General features: G+C 39.1%; 1 pseudogene across 1 annotated transcript in view; it reads left to right on the top strand.

The window, feature by feature from the left end:
- Nucleotides 1–25,206, top strand: part of LOC306878052 (activating signal cointegrator 1 complex subunit 3-like) — a 223,968-nt pseudogene that overhangs the window by 119,906 nt on the left and 78,856 nt on the right. Inside the window, exons 11-12 of the transcript in view lie at nt 13,534–13,710; nt 13,810–13,855. The product of the transcript in view is annotated as an activating signal cointegrator 1 complex subunit 3-like (transcript). The remainder of the gene's footprint in view (nt 1–13,533; nt 13,711–13,809; nt 13,856–25,206) is intronic.

A 25,206-nucleotide genomic window follows, 5' to 3' on the forward strand; every position in this document is an offset into this window, starting at 1 on the left:
GTGAAGAGCAGCGGGCTGAGCACACAGCCTTGTGGGGCACCTGTGCTCAGTGTGATAGTGCTCGAGGTGCTGTGGCCAACACGGACTGACTGAGGTCTTCCGGTTAGAAAGTCCAGGATCCAATTACACAGGGAATTGTTAAGGCCCAGCAGGTTTAGTTTATTTATGAGCTGTTGTGGGATTATTGTGTTGAATGCCGAGCTGAAGTCAATGAACAGCATTCTAACATAGGAGTCTTTATTTTCTAGGTGGGTAAGAGCCAGGTGGAGGGTGGAGGAAATTGCATCGTCCGTAGAGCGGTTTGGACGGTATGCAAACTGGAGCGGGTCGAGTGTGTTGGGGAGGCTGGTTTTGATGTTGTGCATGACTAGCCTCTCAAAGCGCTTCATCATGATTGGAGTCAGTGCTATGGGACGGAAGTCATTTAGACAGGACACAGGTGATTTCTTTGGTACCAGTATGATTGTTGTGGATTTGACACATGTGGGGACGACTGCCTGGCTCAGCGAGGTGTTGAAGATATCTTTTAGGACATCTGTCAGCTGTGCAGCACAGTCTCTCAGAACACGGCCAGGTATGTTGTCAGGACCTGCAGCCTTGTGTGGGTTAATCCTAGATAGGGTCTTCCTTACGTCGGCTGGAGACAGACAGAGCGCCCGGTCGTTGGGAGGTGTGGGCAGTTTTTGTGCAGGTGTGTCATTCTGCATTTCAAACCGTGAATAAAAGTGGTTGAGTGCATCGGGAAGGGATGTGTCATCATCACAGGCCTGTGGCGGGGGCTTGTAGTCAGTGATGGTCTAAATGGCTTGCCACAGGCTCCGTGTGTCTCTGCTGTCTGTGAAGTGATTGTTGATTTTTTGAGCATATGACCGTTTTGCATTTTTGATTTTGAGGGAAATCTAGCATTTGCTCAGCTCGTCTTCTTCCAGAAATGAACAGTAGCCGCAATGGGTGTTCTCCTCACTCTTTGTTAATAATTAAGACTAACAGGTTTATTAAAATATAATGAGTATATGGTGTAATATTTCGCGAAATGCTCCTCTCTAGAATTCATTTTTCTAGTAAACAAACGAGCTGTGGACACTGATGACTTGCTGATGTAAATGAAATGCTACGTGACATTTTTTTTTCCGCGCTGTTTTGTTGATGACTTTCCGTGGTTGAAACAGTGATTGAGCAATTACATGAGGCATGAGATGTTCAGTCATGTTTATTCGCGTTAAAACTAGTAGTAGAGAGGAAGGAATGATCGTGTTCACTCACGCTCCGCTCTACACAAGTCTGCGGCGCGTCACGGCTCAGACACAGGAACCGGAGCTGATCGCGGCCGCTCGAGTCAATGCTTGTGTTGGGTTTATACCAGCACGTTTCTGAACTGTCCCAGAAGCGGCTCTCCAAGGTGTTTATACAGCGATCTGTCATGCCACGTCAAAGACTATCAAAACATAATTTATTATTGGAATTTCCTGAAAAAAAAAAAAAAAAAATACTGTATTCGTTCGGTACACATGCGTACCGAACAGAAAGACCCGTACCGAAACGGTTTGGTACGAATATGTGTACCGTTACACCCCTAATTTATATATATATATATATTAGGGGTGTAAGAATTTACTCATGTTCTTGATGAATCAGTTATAAATCTTGCCAATGCATTTGCGTTGATCTTAAACCACTTTTTTTTTTGTTTAATTGTGAATTGTTTGATTTGGTCAATAATTGATTTAAAAATGCTAAAAATCTAATTAATAAAATTTAGCGTGCGAGACGCTTGTGGTGTTTTTAGTGTCTGCCGTCTCACTAAATGAGGACAAAAATACAAGTACAACATCTCCAGAACTGTTCTGAGAGTCACTTTATGAGCATTTTACCATTTAATTTGAGAGAAACTATATCATATGCACTCAGAAAAGGTATTCACGCAAAACCGTCAAAATAAAAGTTTGGTTTAACTTGAAGACATTGTGCCAGAAATATATTAGCCCTACCATTGTTCAGTAGAATGCACTACTATTAAAATGATTAAAACTTTATTTTTTAAGGAATAATCATAAAACATTTCTTAATTTTAATAGTAAATCCCTGTTGTTTGTCCAAAAAATAAAGCTTGTTTTAAGTTTTTCTGAAAACCAGAAGAATTTAAATACACAACACACAATTTCTGAGGAGTTGTTTTTAAGCATTCAAAGAATTAGACATGTTAAAACAGGCCCTAAACATGTCATTTTTGTTAAACTTTTAATAGGCTGATGTGAAATGGTTCAAGTTCCATGATTTTAATTTGATTTTAAAGATTTTAAATGCTTTTTGATTAATAAAATGTAATTTAACCATTTAAAAATGAGTTCAGATAAATTCAAATGGGGGAAAAGGAGTCCAGAAAAATGTAAACACAAAATATTTAATTTTGGAAAAAATTAAATGGATTTCATAGATGTATATATAGATTTCATTAATACGATTTAATTTACAAGATGTAAGGAACAACACTGATTTAAACCTGTGCACTTCTGGAAGCTGCAAAAAAGCCAGTCTGAATGGAACTGGTGATTTTCTCCAGCTCTTACAGTTTGTACCTGTTTCATGTTTTATGCATCAGACAGTCAGTGAAACGATTGACTGCAGGTGTGACGTCAAAACCCCTAAAGATCTGTATGATAAGCTTGATTCCTGATGTTTGAGATGGCTGGCATGTTTCAGCTATTCTGTGGCACTGCTAATAAGTACGTTACCATGAAAGTAACGAAAATGTTACTGCTCTAGTTAGAGACTTACATCAACTACAGCATCAGAAATCAATCTGGCATGGAATTCAGCAAACTATCAAGCAAATTGGATGTCATTTAGACCAGTGTTTCCCAACACTGTTCCTGGAGTCACACCAACAGTACACATTTTCAAACTCATCCTAATCAAACGCACTTGATTCAACTCAGCTCATTAGTAAATGCTTAAAGACCTGAAATGCATGGGTCAGATAAGGGGGATATTCAAAAAGTGTATTCTTGGTGTGCCTCCAGGAACAGGGTTTAGACACTGAAATACACCCCAGAGAACAGAAAGAAAAAATGATCACTCTAAAAAGCAATTCTCTTGCTTTACATGTCTAGAACTCAAGAACATTGTTGGACACAGTTAGGAAATTAGAAAATTTAATACACCTGGCTTTCTCTGTCAACACAATGTTTGCAGCTCATCGTCACCCTAAATCAGTGATACTCAAATCTGGCTCGCGAGATCCACTTTCCTGCAGAGTTTAGCTCCAACCCTGATCAAACTCGCCTACCTGTGATTTTCTAATGATCCTGAAGACATTGATTAAATGCTCAGGTGTGTTTGATTAGGGTTAGGGCTAAACTTTGCAAGAAAGTGGATCTCGCGAGCCAGATTTGAGTATCCCTGCCCTAAATGATCACCCATCCTTTCTGCTGCCTGTCTCTGCCTCTAAAGGAGCTCTGAAATCTGAATTTCATCAAACCTGATGGTCTTGACCCATTTTCCTCAAGGTCACTGCATTCATCATTTCAGTATTTTCGGTAGCCAGGCACTCTGTAATGTCCATGGCAGTAAGTATCCATCCCTTATAGTAACACCCTATCATAACCCTAATAAATCCAGAGTGAAAGAGAAGTGTGTTATCTAACTGATGACTGTTCTTGATGTCCAGGGAATATCCATGGTAGCCTGTCTTTTCATTGCACAGTGTCCTATAAATATAACAAATGTTATAGCAACCTTTGTCTGTCAACAATGGTGTTCCCCTGGGCTCAGGTTTAGGCCCTATTCTGTTTGGCCACCTACACACTGGAATGGAATGTTTTGAGTCACCATAACAACATTTTAGGTAAAAAGAAAGAAAAAATGGATACCAACAGCTTAAGGTGCTGTGTGGATCTGGCCTTCTTATCTGTATTCACAAAGAAAAAAAAAAAAAATACTGTATGTGTATATATATATATATATATATGTATGTATATTACAGTAATTTATATGCAGACAACTGATTTGACACAATAAGCCTTCCACAACAGTTATGCTGGACCTCAGATATGTTTTGAATTGGGTTTTTTTAATATATATTTTTTTTTATCACATCACATCAATCATCATATAGCAGCCACATACAAAATGGTAAAATGTTTGATCTGTAATATGAAATATAGTGAGATGTGGACAGTAGTGTATTTTGTTTACAGAAAAAGTGGTAGAAATGCCACAAAATCAAATAATTTCTCCCCACAACACAGCAGAAATGTCTCTTGTTTTAATTAGGTTATGTGCACAGTAGTAGAGACAAAAGTCAACACAATTTGAAGGTATTCCTGTCTTTAGGAGACTTTGAATTATTGATCTCTGCACAGTAAGCAAGATCGTGGCCCGTGGAAGTAGCAAAACGAGGGGCATCATTAATAAAAGATGGTGGAGGAGAGAGAGAGCAGTGTTACTTGGCTTTTTTTTCAGGAGGAAAAACAAAAACAAGGTTGATATATTATGGTTGTTGAATCTTTTAGCGTCGATACTGCAATTCGTGTTTTTGCCATTTTTGTGGCAAACACTTAGTCATTGACATTGTCAAAAGTTAGTGAAGATTGTGTTGCTTATTTTAGCTGGCTTTCAGGCTTAGTTCAGGCTAAAGATAGCAGACTCACACACCCTTGGTAACCAGAATTGATTATGGGATGGTTAAATAATGATTATTTGATTCTCACAGGCAAGTGCAGGCATATTTAAGCTGAGTTTAATGTGAAGGGTCATATCCCATCTCTTTGCGTTGACTGTATCTGTGGGTGCTACTGGTGTATTAGAGGGTGGAAAAACCTTTATAGGACCATTCGCATTGGCTGTGCACTGGAGAGCACTATGAACAAACGCAACAAAGCATAATAAAGCATAATAAGCTATATAAGAGGGATCCTGTGTGTCAGGCTGCAGCCTTCACATATGCCAATGGTTCGCAGATGTTTTTTCAGGACACAGATTGAATATTAGACCCAAACAGTGACCCAACACAGTACTTTTTTTCTCAATGTTATACAAAAGTAAACAAATTTGCCCTAAGTCTGGAATAGTTTTTACTTAAGTTTGGAATATTTTTTATTTATTTTTTTTAGAAATGTTTTTGAAAGATGTCTCATATGCTCACCAAGGCTGCATTTATTTGATTAAAATGCAGCACAAACAGTAACATTGAAATATTATTACAATTTGAAATGACTGTGTTTGAATATATTTTAAAATTTTATTTTTATTATTATTATTATTATTCCTGTGTTCTTACTGCAGTCTTAAGTGTCACGTGAGCCTTCATAAATCATTCTAATATTATTACAATTAAAAAAACAACAACATTAAAAAAGTAGTGTAATCAACAAAATACTTTTGAAATAAAATAAATAAAAGCTATTTATTTTGCTATCCTAACTAACAACGGGGAAGTCGTGGCCTAATGGTTAGAGAATCGGACTCGTAATCGAAGGAAATCGGCAGGAATTGTAGGTGGGGGGAGTGAATGTCCAGCGCTCTCTCCACCCTCAATACCACGACTGAGGTGCCCTTGGGCAAGGCACCGAACCCCCAACTGCTCCCCGGGCGCCGCAGCATGGCTGCCCACTGCTCCGGGTGTGTGTTCACGGTGTGTGTGTGTGCATTTGTTCACTACTCACTGCTGTGTGTGTGCACTTGGATGGGTTAAACGCAGAGCACCAATTTCGAGTATGGGTCACCATACTTGACAATACGTCACGACTTTAACATTGCATGATTTTTATGGTTAGTAGGGTCAGCATTTTATGTGCATATAACATTTTTGTTTTTAAACTGCAACCCATTTGAAAACTGATATAGATGCATAAGAAAATGCATGGCAGAGAATATTATTTAGGAACTTTTGACCCAAATTCAGCCATCATGTTTTCAAATTTGCTGTAGGGTTTTCAAATTCAATGATCCTAACACTGGCTCTCAGTTGTCACGCATCTGTACACGGTATTTATATGCGGTTACTATACTCTCCTCAATCATGGTCCTCTTCTGCAAGGGCAGTGAGACAGATCTCCTCAGCACATCATTACTGTTACCTCACAGACATAAAAGTGCACTCTGCCATGTCGTTTATTAAAAGAAAGAGCCTGTCTTTTAAAGTGGACCCACTGTAAAAGTGTCAAATAATCCGCAAAGGACAAACACAGAGATGATAGAGTTCTGAAAGCTTTTACTTTATAACCTCTCGAAATGGTGTTTTTCTGAACAGTTGGCAGGAAATTTCATAATTCAAAAATAATTTCTTTATTAAGTACATGGAACTCTCTCTATTCCTCTCTCTCTCTCTCTCTGTCATAATTTTTCGTACAGTCTTTTCACATTTCTCATCGAATAGCACAGGAATAAATTACATTTTAAAATAGAACAGGTCTTTAAAATTGTTACATTATTTAACAATATTATTAGTAAAATAAAAATGAAACAGCCTTGGTGAGTATAAAAAATTGTTTCAAAAACATCTCAATTATCTTAATTATTTAAATCTTTTGGCCAGTAGTGAATGTTTGGCCTTGTTCTGAATCTTTTGAATAGAGATATGGAAAGGAAAGGGATGATGGATGTGAACGTTGTGTGTTGTAGAGTTTAAAATATTATAAATGTCTGTTTGTTGTCACTTTTGACAAATGAAAATGGTACAGTGCCTTGCAGAATTATTCATAAATGTTTGTTTTTTTTCAAATTTTGCTTTAATTATTATTTTTTCCACAGTAGTCTACACTCTGCACCCCATAATGAGCAAAAAAAAAATGCACATTAAAAAAAATAATAATAATAAAATATAATCTTGCATAAGTATTCAGACCCTTAACTTGGTATAGTTGAAGCACCTTTACGGTCACAAGACGTTTTGGGTATGAAGCCACATGCATGTCTTGATATGAGGGGTTTTCTGCCATTCTTCTCTACAGACCCTCTCAAGCTCTGTCAGGTTGGATGGGGGCCGTCTATAGACAGGAATTTTCAGGTTTCTCCAGAGGTGTTTAATTGGGTTCAAGTCTGGGCTCTGGCTGGGACACTCAAGGATGTTCACAGAGTCCTCCCTAAACCACTTTTGTATTATCTTGGTTCTTTGCTTAAGGTCATTGTCCTGTTGGAATGTGACCCTGTGGCTCAGTGTGAGGTCCTGAGAGCTCTGGATTTGGTTTTCATTAAGGGTATCGCTGTTTTTTGCTGCGTTCAGCTTTCCTTCAGAAAAACACCCCCACAAGCAGGATGCTACCACCACCATGCTCCACCAGTGGAACGGTATTGTGCAGGTATTGAGCGGTACCTGGATTCCTCCAGACATAATGATTTATTTTTTGCAAATTCCAAGCAGGGTTTTCTCCTTTGTCTTCATTGAGGAGAGGCTTCCATCCAGCCACTTTACCATAAGGCTCAGATAGTTGGAGCAATGCAGCGATGGTTGTCCTTCATATTTATCCGATCTCCCATCATAAAGTTCTTGGTCACCTTTCTTACCAAGGCCCTTTTCCCTTAATTTCTTAGTTTGGCCGAGCCTGACTAAAGTATTTTTGGCAGCCTTCTCCAGATCTTTGCCTCGACAAAATACTGTTGTATATCTCCACAGGTGTAAAAAATTAAACACCAAGCCTTGCAGTCTACATTTACAAACATTTGTGGGAAAAAAAGGTTGCAACTGTGACTGGTATTATTGGAAATTGAAAGCATTTAGAAACAGCAGCAACTCAGACATGAAGCGGAAGACCCCGTAAAGTCACAGAGTGGGGTCAGTAAGCGCTAAGGAGCATGGTGGGGAAAATTTGAATGCCTTCACTGGCATTAACAGCACAAAAATTGTGCAAGGGGAGCCTCATGGAATGTTTTTTCATGCCTGAGAAGCTACATGCAAGCCTCACAACACCTAGTACAATGTCAAGCATCAGATTGAGTGGTGTAAAGCAACCACTGGACTCTGGAGCAGTGGAAACCTGTTCTGTGGATTGACGAATCACGCTTCTCTGTTTGGCAGTCTAATAGGTGAGTCTGGCAGATGCCGGGAGAACATTACCTGCCTGACTGAATTGTGCCAAATGTAACGTTTGGTGGAGAAGGGGATAATGGTATGGTGCGGTGCTGCTTTTCAGGGGTTTGGCCCCTTACTTTCAGTGAAATTAAATCTTAATAATTCAGTAACCAGCACCAAGTAATTTTGGACAATGCTATTTCCAACTGTCCAACTTTGTGTGAACAGTTTGAGGAAAGCCCTTTTCTATTCCAGCACGACCATACCCTGATTCACAAAGCAAGGTCCATAAAGACATGGTTGGACCTTGCTTTATGGACCTTGCTTTGTGAATCAGGGCATGGTCCATAAAGCAAGGTCCAACCATGTCTTTATGGACCTTGCTTTGTGAATTAGGGCATGGTCCATAAAGCAAGGTCCATAAAGACATGGTTGGATGAGTTTGGTGTGGAAGAATTTGATTGGCCCACACAGATCCCTGACCTCAACCCCATCAATACCTTTGGGAAGAACTAAAACAGAGACTGCGAGCCAGGCCTTCTTGTCCAAAATCAGTCCCCGACCTCAGTAAATAATAAATTAAAACATTCCACAGAAACACTCCAAAATCTTGGTGTAATGGTCAGGTGTTCCAAAACTTTTTTCCTTGTTGTGTATACAGACAGACATTTATATAAATCATGTCTAACCAGTTTAATTTATCACAGGTTAATTCCAATCAAAGTGTAGAAACATCTCAAAGATGGTACAGAGAAATGAGAATGCTTTTTTTTTTAAATGTTCAATATTTTATATTATATATTATGCTGTTGTACTGGTATTGTTTATTTCAATGAGCAGAAAACATGTAAGGGGTCTTAGGATATAGCTGTTTTTTTCTTCCCCTTTTCTTTATTTGCATACGAAACCTTGAGGAAACTGAATGTAACAGATAATTTAATAATATTTGGATTAGTTTACTGACTAAGGGTTTCCACGGTCATAGAAAACCTGGAAAATAATAGCTAATTTTAATAGCTAATAATAGCTAATAGCTCATTTTCAGATCAATAAATAAAATATTTTGGAAAAATGTGGAATATGAAGTACATGTCATAGGTGTTCTCAGTTTTTTTTATTGTATTGTATTTTATTTATTTATTTGCACTGTTTGTTATATTCCAAGTACATGTATTTAATGTGTTTGTATTTAAGTTTTTTGGTGCAAAGTAGTTTGCCTTTTTCTTACCTAAGGCACATTAAGAGAAGCTTTTACATAATCCTATGCATGCACTTAAAAATAGAGTATTAACTCAACAATAGAAATTGAATCAAATCAAATATCATTGTGAGTTACATTAGATGAGTAAAAAAAAAATGTCCTGCATCAAATCGAAACCTAAGTATCATGAATCTAATCGATTTGCTGTTTACCCAAAGGTTTACACCCCTACAAAGCACCGTATGCTTCAAAAGTGGGAAGAGCCAAATCCTATAAAATAGCTCCTGGCAGCCATTTTAGGGGGATAAATTAGAGACATATGACGTTGGAGACTTTGGATAGCGGTTGCATTTTTAGGATTCAAGATTCATATTTTACACCTTTTATTTTATTTTCACTTTTGACCACTGATACATTCCATCAAATACAGTTTAAACTGGGATTGTCAATCACTTGCAAATCATTTAAAGATACTGTTTTCTCCAATGAGGTCCAGGTGGAATAAAAACTGGTCTTTCACTTTTTTCAAAAGAGTCTTAAAAGCTGAGATCTCTGGAAAAATAAAGTCATGCCAAGTCTGATTTCAGTGTGTCTCATAATGCCTCAAATGTCACTTGAAGCAGGAGAGACGGCCATTGGCGTGCTGCAGGCAGGCGCGTCTCGTTCCAGTTTTGCCAGACACTATGAAGTGAATCCGTGTTCAGACTATAAAGAAGGTATCAGTAAACCAGCACGACAGATGGCCATCCAAGATCTAGTTGTCCTCGGGTGACCGCACAAGAGCAGGATGGACCCATAAGGGTGATCTAGATACGTGACCCGTCTGCCTGCCACAGGCCAGCATCATTATGAGCTCCTTCTGAGGAAATGGGATAACATCCAACAACTGTAGAAGTAGCTCATTGTCTCGGTGCACAAGAGAAGGCTAATTTTTTATATTCTGTTTGCTACAGCAAGCTTTCTTATTATTGCTGATACTTCGAGTTAGTGATTTTAACAAATTTATTGGAAAAGTTTACTATCAATAACACATCATTCGTCCATTCCGTTTGTATGCAAGTCCATTTCTGCCACAGAGTGAAAAACAGAATTGGAGTTGAAAGATTGTTTAAAATAAGAAATAAATTCACTCTGTGGAAATTAAAGTAGCAATTGTGAGCCATAAAGACACTACTAAAAAATACATATATATATAGTCATATTAATGAGAAATAGTCACAATTGCAAGATATAAAGTCACATTTTTATGAAATAAAGTTGAAATGTGAGCTAGAAAGTTGCAATTACTTTTTTATCCTGTTAACCTGTATGAGGACGCTAGCGTTTGAAAATGTTCTTTGCTTGCTTTTTTATTTTTAATTTATTTATTTAAATATTTTTCTATTTATAATAGCTGTTTTCTACTGGATTATATTTTAAAGTGTTAATTATTCCTGCCATGGTAAAGTTGAACACATTTTTCAGCATTGTTTCGTCAGTCTTCAGTGTCACATGATTCTTCAGAAATCATTCTGATATACTGATTTGCTGCTCGAGAAACATTTCCTATTATTATCCATGTTGAAAACAGTCGTGCTGCTTAATATTTTTGTTGAAACTGAACAGCTTTTTTTTTTTCTCAATATTTTGTGACAATGTCTTTACTGTCACTTTTGATCAATTGAATGCATTATTGCTGAAAAGTATTAATTTGTGAATCTTTTTGCAGATTTGCACACCTGAGATTTTGCCTTGACTCAAAATGGCAACAGTGTGACAATATTAGTCTTTACGTGTGGTTCTTTTTATGATGTTGTGTGTTTGAAATATATGGCCAGTGATTTTTGGCGCTGTTCTGCTTTAGTTGGACCCTAACACAACAGCAGAATGAGTGTTTGACACGAAAGATCAGTTCTCCATAGCTGCGGTTCATGAGCGGATCAAACGACCGCTCTAGCGGAGGTGACCTGAGCTCTCACTGAGCCTGAGAGAAGGATTCTCTATGAGTCTTTTCATCATTCTTTGTACCCGCAAATAGGGACTAGCTGTGTGATATCTAGATTACCTGGACAGACAGCTACTGCATCATATTAAAGGCCTTACCAATCTTAGCTGTCAGCTGCACCGCAGGAGGAGCACAGATAGCGCAGCCGCTTCTCTCTCTGTCTGAGACGCTGTGACTGTCATTAGTTTTGAGTTGTTTATTTTTCAAAACTTTAATTCTGGCTGCACAATAGCACATCTGGTAGTGTGAGAGTGGTGATACTTGTCAAAAGATATATTACTGTGACAGCTGTCAGATACTGTCACCTGCAATTCATTATATAATTGCAGAGCTCGATATAAATATGAACATATTTTACCTGTAAAAATAGCAGGGTTCTGAAACTCAAAACCAGCTGCCTTACTAGATAGCGATTTTTGGCATCGTAGCCCTAACAATGTTATTTTAGTATCACTGATATACTATTATAGTTTTATTGATATTTTATATTAGTTTTTATTTTACAATTTCTGTTTTCTTTTTTTATTTTAAAGTAGTAGTTTTGTTTTGTATTTTTGTAATAGTCTTTGTTGTTTTTTTAAATCTATATATAGTTTATAAGGGTGGCACGGTACATGTATACGTAACCGAATCGGGCATCGAGCAAATGGGCATCTCAGTTCGGTGCATGAGGTCTTACAACAAATACAGGCAATTCACCCTCGATCCAGAAGGTGGCCTTCTGCCATCCGCAGTAATGCAATGCTGTTTGATAACCGCCAGCAGAAGAACAGTGAATGCTGTGAGTTGCGCGCTTGAAAACAAAGCCCCCTAGACAGTGACCATGTGCTGATTCTGAACGTGTCTCTCACATAGACTGACAAAGTATGCTTGTCAGGCTTGTGCACTCAACTGTTTGCGAAATGGAGCTTTGTGCTCGTGTATCCTACCTCTCTCATTCGGCACAAATCCAAATATTCCATAATATTTCCATATTTGCAATGTAACATATCTGAATGCTAAACTATTATTTATTATGTAAATTATAGGCTTTGTACGTTACTGCGGTCGCGTTCCCACGGTGACACAGAGGCGGGCGCGCTGATGTTTGGTTCACTATATTTTATTTTGATAAAGTACCAACTTTAGCAATGCTGGAACTGATGTGTTCCGGGGTGTGTGTGTGTGTGTGTGTGTGTGACGCGATCACTTCAACTGTTTCCTTATACCAGCAGAATCAACTTTAAACACTTATCATCTTAATAATGCATCACTGTATAAAGGTCTGCTTTTATTTGTGTACACTCACAATGAAAACAAAACATTGTGTTTTTATAAAATAAAGAAATCAAATAGGATGTTGCTTTCTGCTTTTTGAGTTTCCTTTCTGTGAACAAATTAAGCCTGTCATAAAAATGAACTGAAACTCAGCATATATAGGCTATGTTACGTGTCGGACTGTTTTTTCCCTTTGTTTATCTGTTAACTAAATCAAATATATTTCAAGAATTTATTCCTTGTATGTATATATGTACTGCATATTATATATATAATGGAATATAATATTTAGTATTACTACTGTACTACTCTCTGTTCAAAATAAATGAAAAGAACCCGAGCATAGTAGATTTGTTGTTTTTTGTACCGAAATCATATCAATCTGTGACCCCCGAACTGAGGTACGTACCAAACCGTGACATCTGTGTACCGTGCCACCCCTAATAGTTTATATTAGTTTTATTTTAATTTCAGTAATATACATTTTTTTTATATAACTTTTTTTTTTTTTTTATGGCTTTAGTTTGTTTTAATTTTAGGTTTAGTTAATGGTAATAACCGTGAGCCGTAAACCTATTTTAGTCAAATTCTAAGGCAGCACTGCATTTGCGAAAATGTGAAAATTTCAAGATGGTGTAAGAGGTGTGTGAAATGCCAATTTTATATACATTTATATTTCATTAATTACTGAAAATATTTGTAAAAATATAACTATATAAAAAAAATATTAGTATTATTTTGTGATTTATTTTTTATTGTTAACAACAAATTAATTAATTAATGTGTTTATTTGTAATCAGCTGTGTCTTCCTTGGAGTTGGTGCTTATTTATTTTTTGTATATATTTGTTTATTTGTATTTTTTCTTAATGTTGAGGTCACATTAGCTACATTTTTGGGAAATTTTGCAGCTTCATTGTCTATTGTCAGTAGTGTAGCGATGTATAAATCACAGCTCACACAGAAATCACTTTCAAATGAGTAGCTTTTTGTTGGTCAACATGGGAAATTTGCGAGAAAAACCCAATGTGAAATTCCTGATAATTCCTGATACACTCAAAACCGTGTATCCATCTTTCTCTAGGTGGAGTCGACCCAGAGCATGATTCGCATACTTGGTCTCTCAGCAACTCTGCCAAATTACTTGGATGTGGTGTCTTTCCTGCATGTGAACCCTTTCATTGGATTGTTCTACTTTGACAGTCGTTGTCGTCCTGTTCCACTTAGCCAGAGCTTTGTTGGCATCAAGACTACAAATAAGGTACCCAGCAGCCAAGAAATCTCAAGCTATGCCAAATACAATTAATTTTTCAAGTCAGAAATATGAAATGTCTTTATAATTGTTGTGTTCTCGTCACAGGTCCAGCAGCTGCATGACATGGAGGAGGATCAGAGCGGGTCACCAGGTAATGTCAGTGTGTGCTGAAGATCTTTTTGTCATCTAGCAGACTGTTTATATAAATTATGACTGGAGTGTGTGGGGTTGTGTGAGGTGTCAAGGACACAAAGGAGGTTGGATTGTGATCTTACTCAGTCCAGTTCCTGTGTCACCCTGAATTAGATCTAAACTCGTCTGCCTCCAAACAAAAGATCCTGTGCACTAAGAATGAGCAAGACCAACACAATCCTTACCCAGTGGTGACTCCCTCTTTTAAAGGCATGATGAAATGGAAATAGCAATGTATCTTTTCAATAAAGCTAACCTTATTGTAATTACACTGATTTTGTCCTTGCATTGCTAGGTGTGATATCAAGCGACCTCTTGTGGTCATATGAAGTAGAGCAAGAAATTAGAAAGTGACCTCATCAGTAAAAGACTATACAATTAGTGATGTCATCAAAAAGAGACTGAATCAGAGGCAGAGATTGTTCATGTTATGGACATTCATCAATCCAAAGACATCCTCTGTTCAAAGTTATTAATAAGGCATTCCCTGTAAGTCATTTTGTTTGTTGTTATTCATGGTTGCTTCAGTGCATTTTGTGTAGTTAAAGATGCATATTTGATGTTATTTAGAATGGCATATTTATGCTTGCCAATACGGTGTATATTCTCTCATCTGTTAATATCATATTTTTGAAAATATAGTGAATTCATTGGTTGAGTTGAGTAGTCAATATTAGCACTGGTTATGCTTGTACGTAATATAGAAAATTGTTATAGAATATGCAACTTATCAGTGTATGTATTTGTATTTTCAGTTTCACAACATTCATGTGATAAAGTTACAGTCTCAACATCACCTCGTGGTTCCGGGAGGTATTGCATGAAGGCGTTTAGATTTCTCATTCAGCAAGGTCAAATCGCTCCACTAGGTCCTCTGCAATTTCAATTTGCAATTGCACTAGCCAAGGCGGTTGTGATGGAAGCTGCTGCTGCACAATTAGGATCGGGAAGTGTAAACAGCCTTCAGTTCCTACCAGAGCAGAATACACGACAACGCACTCTCGACTATGTGAGTAAACACAGTGCTAGAAGTGGGAGCATGCAACTACCCAGAGACAATCATGAGCATAACGTTAGCATGCCACAAGCAGAGCCACTTAATTTATCTGTAGATAAGCGGATAGAAAATAAGTCATCACCACAAGTTTGTCTAAAGCCCACTGTTGCCACAGAAAGTACACATGCCAATCGCCCTAAGGGCTTCAACCACTCATCAAGTAATGCTGTGCCTAGTTATGCTGGCATACCTTCTCAACCTAGTTACCACCACATCCGTTCTGGTGATAACTCCTCAGCGGACTTGGCGAAATATTTAGCAAGAAGCCAACTGGTGTCATCAGGCCTAACAAGATTTGATGATAGACCAGAAAATTATCTAGCATGGAAATCATCATTCCTTAGTACTGTTAAAGCATTGGATCTTACGGCTGGGGAGGAGATGGATCTCCTAATTAAGTGGCTAGGTCCAGATTCAGCACAGCATGCTCGCCGTATTAAGTCAGTAAACATAAGGAACCCCGCTTATGGGTTAGATTTAATATGGCAGAGGCTAGAATAAATCTACGGATCACCAGAAGCCATAGAGGGAGTTCTGTTTGCAAAACTGGAAAAATTTCCCAAAATTGCTCCCAAAGAACACCAAAGGCTTATGGAATTAAGTGATTTGCTTTCTGAAATAGAATTGGCAAAGGAAGAAGGATACCTGCCGGGGCTGTCATATCTTGATACGGCTAGGGGAGTGAACCCCATAGTAGAGAAGCTTCCTTATGGACTCCAAGAGAAGTGGATGATGGAAGGCTCTCACTACAAGCAGGAACACAGAGTTGCCTTTCCGCCCTTTTCTTTCTTTGCAGAGTTTCTGCACAGACAAGCTAAAGCTCGCAACGACCCCAGTTTTCATATCATGTCATTCTCTCTGCCAGTATACAAAAGGGACAAGTATAGTGAGAGTCAAAGCCATGCTCGTAAAGCAATCTCTGTGCAAAAAACAGATGTTGCACTCACTCCTAAGTCTACTCCCACTGCTGAAGATCCGGATAAGCAATGCCCTGTACACCGCAAACCCCACCCTCTACAAAGGTGCAGAGGCTTTAGAGAAATGGGGATTGATGAGCGTAAAAGAATACTGAGGGCACACAATACAGTATCTGTTTCAAATGCTGTGCATCCAACACACATGTGGCTCGACACTATAAGGCAGTTGTACAGTGTTCTGAATGCCAAAGCGACAAACACCCTGCAGCCCTTAATCCGGGTCAAAAACCATGGCTTTCCAAACCCTCTCTTCTCCTTGAACAGAATGGCGGGGAGAAGCAAGAGATATCACACACTGAGGTTTCACCCAAATGCACAGAGTTATGTGGTGAGGGCTTAAAATGAAAATCTTGTTCAAAACTATGTTTAGTTAATGTGTACCCAGATGGTAATCCCAGCAAATACAGAAGAATGTACGCCATGCTAGATGACCAAAGTAATAGGTCGCTTGCACGATCAGAGTTCTTTGATATGTTTAACATACAAGGACCTACAGTTCCCTTTACGCTCAAGACTTGTTCTGGAGTATCTGAAACTTCTGGCAGACGAGCTGTTGGTTACACAATAGAGCCAGTTGATGGTACTTTGAGTCTTTCATTACCAACACTACTGGAATGCAATATGATTCCAGACAATAAGGATGAGATCCCTACCCCAGCAGTAGCAGCGTGTCACCGTCACCTTAAGTCCATTGCTCACGAAATACCATCTCTTGATGAAAATGCTGAAATCTTGTTGCTAGACCTGGGCTGGGTGATTCTCGGTGATGTGTGTCTAGGGAAAGCTCACCGGCCTTCACAGGTCACTACTATGAAAACGTACATTCTTGAAAGTGGCAGACCAAGTAATTTCCTCCCATGTGAAAGCTACGTGTCAGTCAAAGAAAAGTACATGTCTCCTTTGCAATACTCATCTCTTGGAAGTTGTTAGTATAATCTGAGAGAGGCCAACAAAGAATACATAGGTCAATCTGTGTTTTGCCAGTCTGTGGATGACAATAAACTTGCTCCTTCTGTAGAAGATATCAAGTTTCTCAGGACCATGGAGAATGAATTCTTCCAAGATTCTACAAACAGCTGGGTAGCCCCACTACCTTTTCAAAAGCCACGGCAGTGTTTGCCTAATAATAGGGCCTATGCCATGAGTAGGTTCAAGACTCTGAGCCGCACACTTGAGAAACGTCCAGAAATGAAAGCTCACTTCATGGAATTCATGCAGAAAATATTACAAACCCGATTCCAAAAAAGTTGGGACACTGTACAAATTGTGAATAAAAACAGAATGCAATGATGTGGAAGTTTCAAATTTCAATATTTTATTCAGAATACAACATAGATGACATATCAAATGTTTAAACTGACAAAATTTATAATTTTAAGGGAAAAATAAGTTTATTTGAAATTTCATGGCATCAACACATCTCAAAAAAGTTGGGACAAGGCCATGTTTACCACTGTGTGGCATCCCCTCTTCTTTTTATAACAGTCTGCAAACGTCTGGGGACTGAGGAGACAAGTTGCTCAAGTTTAGGAATAGGAATGTTGTCCCATTCTTGTCTAATACAGGCTTCTAGTTGCTCAACTGTCTTAGGTCTTCTTTGTCGCATCTTCCTCTTTATGATGCGCCAAATGTTTTCTATGGGTGAAAGATCTGGACTGCAGGCTGGCCATTTCAGTACCCGGATCCTCCTTCTACGCAGCCATGATGTTGTAATTGATGCAGTATGTGGTCTGGCATCGTCATGTTGGAAAATGCAAGGTCTTCCCTGAAAGAGACAATGTCTGGATGGGAGCATATGTTGTTCTAGAACTTGGATATACCTTTCAGCATTTATGGTGCCTTTCCAGATGTGTAAGCTGCCCATGCCACACGCACTCATGCAACCCCATACCATCAGAGATGCAGGCTTCTGAACTGAGCGCTGATAACAACTTGGGTTGTCCTTGTCCTCTTTAGTCCGGATGACATGGCGTCCCAATTTTCCAAAAAGAACTTCAAATTTTGATTCGTCTGACCACAGAACAGTTTTCCTCTTTGCCACAGTCCATTTTAAATAAGCCTTGGCCCAGAGAAAACGCCTGCGCTTCTGGATCATGTTTAGCTATGGCTTCTTTTTTGACCTATAGAGTTTTAGCCGGCCACGGCGAATGGCACGGTGGATTGTGTTCCACCGTTTTCTGGAGGTATTCCTGAGCCCATGTTGTGATTTCCATTACAGTAGCATTCCTGTATGTGATGCATTGCCGTCTAAGGGCCCGAAGATCACGGGCATCCAGTATGGTTTTCCGGCCTTGACCCTTACGCACAGAGATTGTTCCAGATTCTCTGAATCTTTGGATGATATTATGCACTGTAGATGATGATAACTTCAAACTCTTTGCAATTTTTTTCTGAGAAACTCCTTTCTGATATTGCTCCACTATTTTTCGCCGCAGCATTGGGTGAATTGGTGATCCTCTTGCCATCTTGACTTCTGAGAGACACTGCCACTCTGAGAGGCTCTTTTTATACCCAATCATGTTGCCAATTGACCTAATAAGTTGCAAATTGGTCCTCCAGCTGTTCCTTATATGTACATTTAACTTTTCCGGCCTCTTATTGCTACCTGTCCCAACTTTTTTGGAATGTGTAGCTCTCATGAAATCCAAAATGAGCCAATATTTGGCATGACATTTCAAAATGTCTCACTTTCAACATTTGATATGTTATCTATATTCTATTGTGAATAAAATATAAGTTTATGAGATTTGTAAATTATTGCATTCCTTTTTTATTCGTAATTTGTACAGTGTCCCAACTTTTTTGGAATCGGGTTTGTAGACAGCCACCATGCAGAGCTTGCTCCTCCAGAGCAAGAAGGTAAACGATACTGGTATCTGCCCTTTTTTGGAGTGTACCACCCGCAGAAACACAATCAGATGTGTGTGGTTTTCGACTCTAGTGCCAAGTTTAATGGTGTTTCACTTAATGACGTGCTACTTACTGGGCCAGACATGAACAACAGTCTGCTAGGTGTTCTTTTGAGATTTAGAAAGGAGCCAGTAGCAATTACAGCGGATATCCAGCAGATGTTCCACTGCTTCCTTGTGCGTGAGGACTGTAGAGATGTTTCGTCTGGTATAAAGACAATGATCCAGCGAAAGAGGTTGTTGATTACCGGATGAGGGTTCACGTGTTCGGAAACAGCCCTTCACCTGCAGTGGCCATTTATGGGCTACGCAAAGTGACACAAGAGGGAAAAGATGAATTCGGCACAGATGTGCACCACTTTGTCGAAAGGGACTTTTACATGGATGATGGCCTGAAGTCATTCCCAGCTGTTGAGGAAGCCATTGACATCCTCACAAGAACACAGAGAATGTTAGCTGCTTCAAATCTTCAGCTCCACAAAGTGGCCTCAAATAAAGCAAATAAAGGTGCTGGATGCATTTCCAATGGAAGATCGAACCAAAGACCTTCAGAATCTTAATTTACTTGTGGACGACCTACCAGATCAACAAAGTCTCGGAATAAAATGGAGGATTATGACAGGTGTCTTGACATTTCACATTCCAAAAACGGAAAGGCCATTTACGCGAAGAGGGGTGCTGTCCGTGATTAACAGTCTGTTCGATCCTCTGGGTTTCGTGGTACCGATAACTATACAAGGACGGCTACTGCTTAGAGAGATGATGGTGCAAGGCAGTGATTGGGATTCAAGCCTCCCTGAGAGTTTCAAAGGAAGATAGATTGGCAGAATTCTCTGCATAATCTCACTGAAATGCGCGTACCCCGCACATATTCATCAACGTCTCTCTCTGAAGCCCAGAGTGTGGACTTATGTGTCTTTTCAGACGCTTCAGTCAAAGCTATTTCTGCAGTCGCATATCTCAGAGTCATAGGCAAAGACGGGCTTAGAGATGTGGGGTTTGTGCTAGGGAAGTCGAGACTTGCCCCGCGGCCTGATCTTACTGTTCCGAGGCTGGAGCTGTGCGCAGTGGTGATGGCCGTAGAGATTGCAGAAGTCATAAGTGAAGAAATAGAATTGGAACTCAATTCGATTAGCTTCTTTACCGACAGCAAAGTTGTCTTGGGTTATATTCACAACCAGTCTCGATGCTTCTACATCTATGTGAATAACAGAGTGCAAAGAATTAAGCAGTTCACAAAACCTGAGCAGTGGCATTATGTGCCATCAGATGAAAACCCAGCTGATCACGGTTCACGCTCTGTTCCAGCTTCCAAGTTCCTCACTACCACATGGTTGACAGGACCTCCTTTCCTTCATGGTGAACTGTTTTGGGCTCCAGAGGAGCCAATCAGTTTTGAGCTACTTCATCCAAATGATGACAAAGAAATTCGACCGGAGGTGAACACTGTGTCCACAAGTGTTTCGGAAAATAACCCGAGCTCAAACCGATGGGAACGTTTTTCCAGATGGAAGTTCCCTGTCAAGGCTGTAGCGCATCTCAGTCACATTGCATACTTATTTATTTATTTATTTTTTATTTAATGTCATTCTGTTTCTAAATGTAGGGTAGGGTTTTATCCATTAGTTGTTGACTCGATCTTGAGACGTGGGCATTGTGTTTAAAATTGGAAGCAGATGAACATGACTTTGCATTGAAGGCATTAAAGAGGACTAAATTATTGGAAAGGTCCTGAATACATCACCTGTGAGAGGTCTTTCGTTTTACTGAAAGATAGAGAAATGGCATTTTGATTAAAAATTAGAGGGCATTAAAAAATAAATAAATAAACAAGCAGCATATGCATGTATAAAACATTCACAATAAGATCAGTAACATGCATTTAGAAAATAGATGCTGTTTTGGCTCAAGTTCTCCAATGACAGTAGTTCCAAAAAAGCCACATCAGAACTATTGTGCCTTTCCAAGCAGCACACAGCGGTGTTTCATTACTAAATGAATCTTAATTTTTTAACAAATCAAGTGAGCCAATGATTCAGTGACTCATTCATAAAGATAGTCACTTGCTTAGTTTCTGAATAAATCAGCTGTTTGAACAAATCGGTTAAATGAATGACTGAACGATTCAGTCATCAAGATGGTGACTTGTTGCCACCTCCTGGCAGTTTGTAGCCTCAAAAATTTATGAGGACTAAATAATTATATGACGAATATATTATTTAATTTTAAAAATATTATATATATAATAATTTTTTGCTTTTTGCTTTTTTATATCTGTTCAATACTTTTCTCATTTAGCACAATAATGATTTTAAATTATTTTTGGGGGGTAATTTCTCAGCCCAAAATGGTGTGCTATATCATCAAAATAAGTTGGGCAATTTTAATAAATACATAAATTCAACTTGATTTTTCAAAGTCAGTTTAATGTAATTTAAGCTGAAATGACTTGCACAACCAAGTTGATTATTTAAAAAAATGTAAAAATATTTGTATCTATAAAATCAAATGTCTTTATAAAAATGGCTTACGGTGTCCCAGGATGTAAAATATTAATTCTTTAGCAGGAATAATATGAATGGAATAGTTCACATACTCCAAACACATAGGATGTTTTCATCTGTGAAACACCAGGATGAGGGATGAGAGAATTGTAATTGTCAAGCTCCAAAAAGCAAATAAAAGTAATATAATAGTCCATATAATTAGTTTCCCCTTACCAGAAACCCCCAGCTTCTAACCGCAAATCATAATACTCCCACCCCTCTTCCTAATGGACACCACAAACCTCACCTTATTACAGATCTCAATTCTATAGAAGAAATCAACACACATCGGCAGTGTTGGTCCTAATCTGTTGATTGGTTCAGTAACTAAAAATAACAACATGTGAGAAATGTGTCCAAGTTGGGGTTGTTATGTCCAGAGGACAGAGTGTCAGCGGTACGGGACGTGGTGACCTCATTGTGGAGCTGTGTTGCTCATTTTCACATATCCACATGCTGTATGTATTGCTGTCTTTGATCTGTGCACCTGATCGTCATTTGTCTTTTTGAGTGTGTTCAGGAAGTGTCTTCTCAAGGAGAAACACAATGAAAGGCCATGAGCAAGGACTTCTTGGGAAGGTTTAGCGGTTTAATTGAAAATCATCATTCCTGTATTCCTGCGCTGAAGGTCACATGCTCTGCAGTAGCTGTGGTATATTGTGCCCTGTGCCTCGTCCTGAACTCAATTTCTAAATCTCATAAATCTCCAAACAACCCCACTCTTACCACCACATAACCTCCCACCTTGCAAATGCTCTGTATGTCTCACATTCCCATCTTCTGTTTGATTTATTTATGTTATTTGGTGTGGTTTTTAGATTCTGTCCATATTTTTGCACTAAAGGCTACATGAGTTATACATTTAACTGCATGTCCTGGTCGTGCAGTATATATGATCTAATCTAATCTCACACTGTCCACCGGTTTAGAGGACCTTTAAGATTTTAGTTAAAGGACTTGCCACACACAGCCACCCAAAAACGTATTTGAACATGAAAACAACACTAAAAAAAGTGCCACTGCATTAGATATAATTTCAAATAATGTGATATTTTATTTAAGATAGCACTTAAAAAATGAATAAATAAATACATACATACATACTAGTAAGGTTTTAATTGAGAGAACAATATACTGTCATATGGTTTAAACATCAAGTAAATCACCTAGTGACAATTATTTTCCTCAAAAAAATTTCATTTAATTTGAAAAATAATGAATCTTAGAGGTGTATTCAAGACATTGTACAAGCTCCATATAATTATTATTAATTTAATTTATTTATTTTATTTTTTTAAAGAATAGTCGTTGTGTAGCAGCTTGCCACGTTAATGAAAATTCAGTTTATAACTGGTCACAGGTTGGTGTATATACTACTGTATTTCAACAGCTTCTAAAATGTCTCATTCAGTCAAATTTCAGAGATTGAACTATTAATGCTCTAGCAGCTATTGTAACTGGGTTAATATCCCCAACCCTTACTATTTGGGAAAAAATCAGTTCTTTTGAAAGAGCCATGATTTAATGTGCTCCAACCATTAAATTGAATTCGAACTAAATGCTAAATCATTTATAAGTGAAATGGGATGAGATTTGGTGAGTTGAAACTGGAAGTGAGCTGAAGAGATGGCAAGCTTTCTCTTTCCGGCACAGCACCAGAGCAGTGTACAGTGGGGAGTGTCTCTCTCAGCTTGATATTAAATTGTCAGAAGTGGCTGTGACATATATTAATTTCATGTGGGAGCATGATGGATTGAATTTTCTTTATGAAATGCCCCCTTAGCCCCCCTGTCGGGCCAGTGGTTGGCAGACACGAGGCAGATGGAACTTTAATACGCTTACAGAGGCAGCAGTTACTGTAGACTGTGCTTTCTCACAGCTTTGCAATGATGAAAAAAGTCTAATAAATAATATTTGCAGAGGAGGTCTCTATGGATCTTTGTAGGACTACTCTGTGTCGTCTGAGAGAGTCTGAATATAAAGGAATGCCGGAGAGAGATGGAATTCAATCTCCATGCATACGTTGACAAGATGAATAGTTTGAGTGATTGTATCTGTATGTGCAAATTCAAGTTTCACAAACTCAAGTGGCATGCAAATGGACAAAAGAAGATGAACCGAGTGCAGATTAGATTTACATCTTCATTTATTGTTTGTGTCATCGTAATGCAAGTTCATTGATGTTGGTCACTGAGAGGCAGTTAGTTCATCTTTGGCAAGTAATGATTCATTTGATCCTGTCCGTTATGTCTCTTAAGAGTATGGTGGAAGTTCTGAGAAAAGAAACGAAATCTGAAAGCTGTGAGAGCAAACACAAAAGCATTTAAAAAGCATAGGCCTACATACATACATGCATACATATACACTCACCGGCCACTTTATTAGGTACACCTTGCTAGTACCGGGTTGGACTCCCTTTTGCCTTAGAACTGCCTTAATTCTTCGTGGCATAGATTCAACAAGGTGTTGGAAACATTCCTCAGAGATTTTGGTCCATATTGACATGATAGCATCACGCAGTTGCTACAGATTTGTCGGCTGCACATCCATGATGCGAATCTCCCGTTCCACCACATCCCAAAGGTGCTCTATTGGATTGAGATCTGGTGACTGTGGAGGCCATTTGAGTAAAGTGAACTCATTGTCATGTTCAAGAAACCAGTCTGAGATGATTTGAGATGTGTGACATAGTGCATTATCCTGCTGGAAGTAGCCATCAGAAGATGGGTACACTGTAGTCATAAAGGGATGGACATGGTCAGCAACAATACTCAGGTAGGCTGTGGCGATGCTCAATTGGTACTAAGGGGCCCAAAGTGTGCCAAGAAAATATCCCCCACACCATTACACCACCACCATCAACCTGAACCGTTGAGACAAGGCAGGATGGATCCATGCTTTCATGTTCTTTATGCCAAATTCTGACCCTACCATCTGAATGTCGCAGCAGAAATCGAGACTCATCAGACCAGGCTACGTTTTTCCAATCTTTTATTGTCCAATTTTGGTGAGCCTGTGGGAATTGTAGCCTCCGTTTCCTGTTCTTAGCTGATAGGAGCGGCACCCGGTGTGGTCTTCTGCTGCTGTAGCCCATCTGCTTCAGGGTTCGAGGTGTTGTGCGTTCAGAGATGGTATTCTGCATACCTTGGTGGTAACGAGTGGTTATTTGAGTTACTGTTGCCTTTCTATCATCTCTAACCAGTCTGCCCATTCTCCTCTGACACCAACAAGGCATCTTCGTCCACACAACTGCCGCTCACTGGATATTTTCTCTTTTTCAGACCATTCTCTGTAAACCCTAGAGATGGTTGTGTGTGAAAATCCCAGTAGATCAGCAATTTTTTAAATACTCAGACCAGCCCGTCTGGCACCAACAACCATTCCACGTTCAAAGTCACTTAAATCCCCTTTCCCCATTCTGATGCTCGGTTTGAACTGCAGCAAGTCGTCTTAACCACATCTAGATGACTAAATGCATTGAGTTGCTGCCATGTGATTAACAATTTGTGTTACCAAGCAATTGATATATGAGGAACTCAGGAGGGCTGGACAGAACCAGCGGGAACTCAGGAGGGCTGGACGGAACCAGCGGGAATTCAGGAGGGCTGGACGGAACCAGCGGAGATGAAGGAGAGCTGGACACAATCTTACGTAAAGGGCTTGGACGACGGGGAACACCTTTCAGCGCTGACCTGACTGATGTTACAGATGGGTCCAATATTTTCGCCCCCAGGTCAGCGCTGTTGCAAACCCATTTCCGGGCTCGTGGGCACCTATAGATCGACGCGGGTGTCATCATCCCTTTCGACGTCTCGGGCGAC

The sequence above is a fragment of the Barbus barbus genome, assembly GCF_936440315.1.
Source record: "Barbus barbus genome assembly, chromosome: 12".
NCBI classification, from domain to species: Eukaryota; Metazoa; Chordata; class Actinopteri; order Cypriniformes; family Cyprinidae; genus Barbus; species Barbus barbus.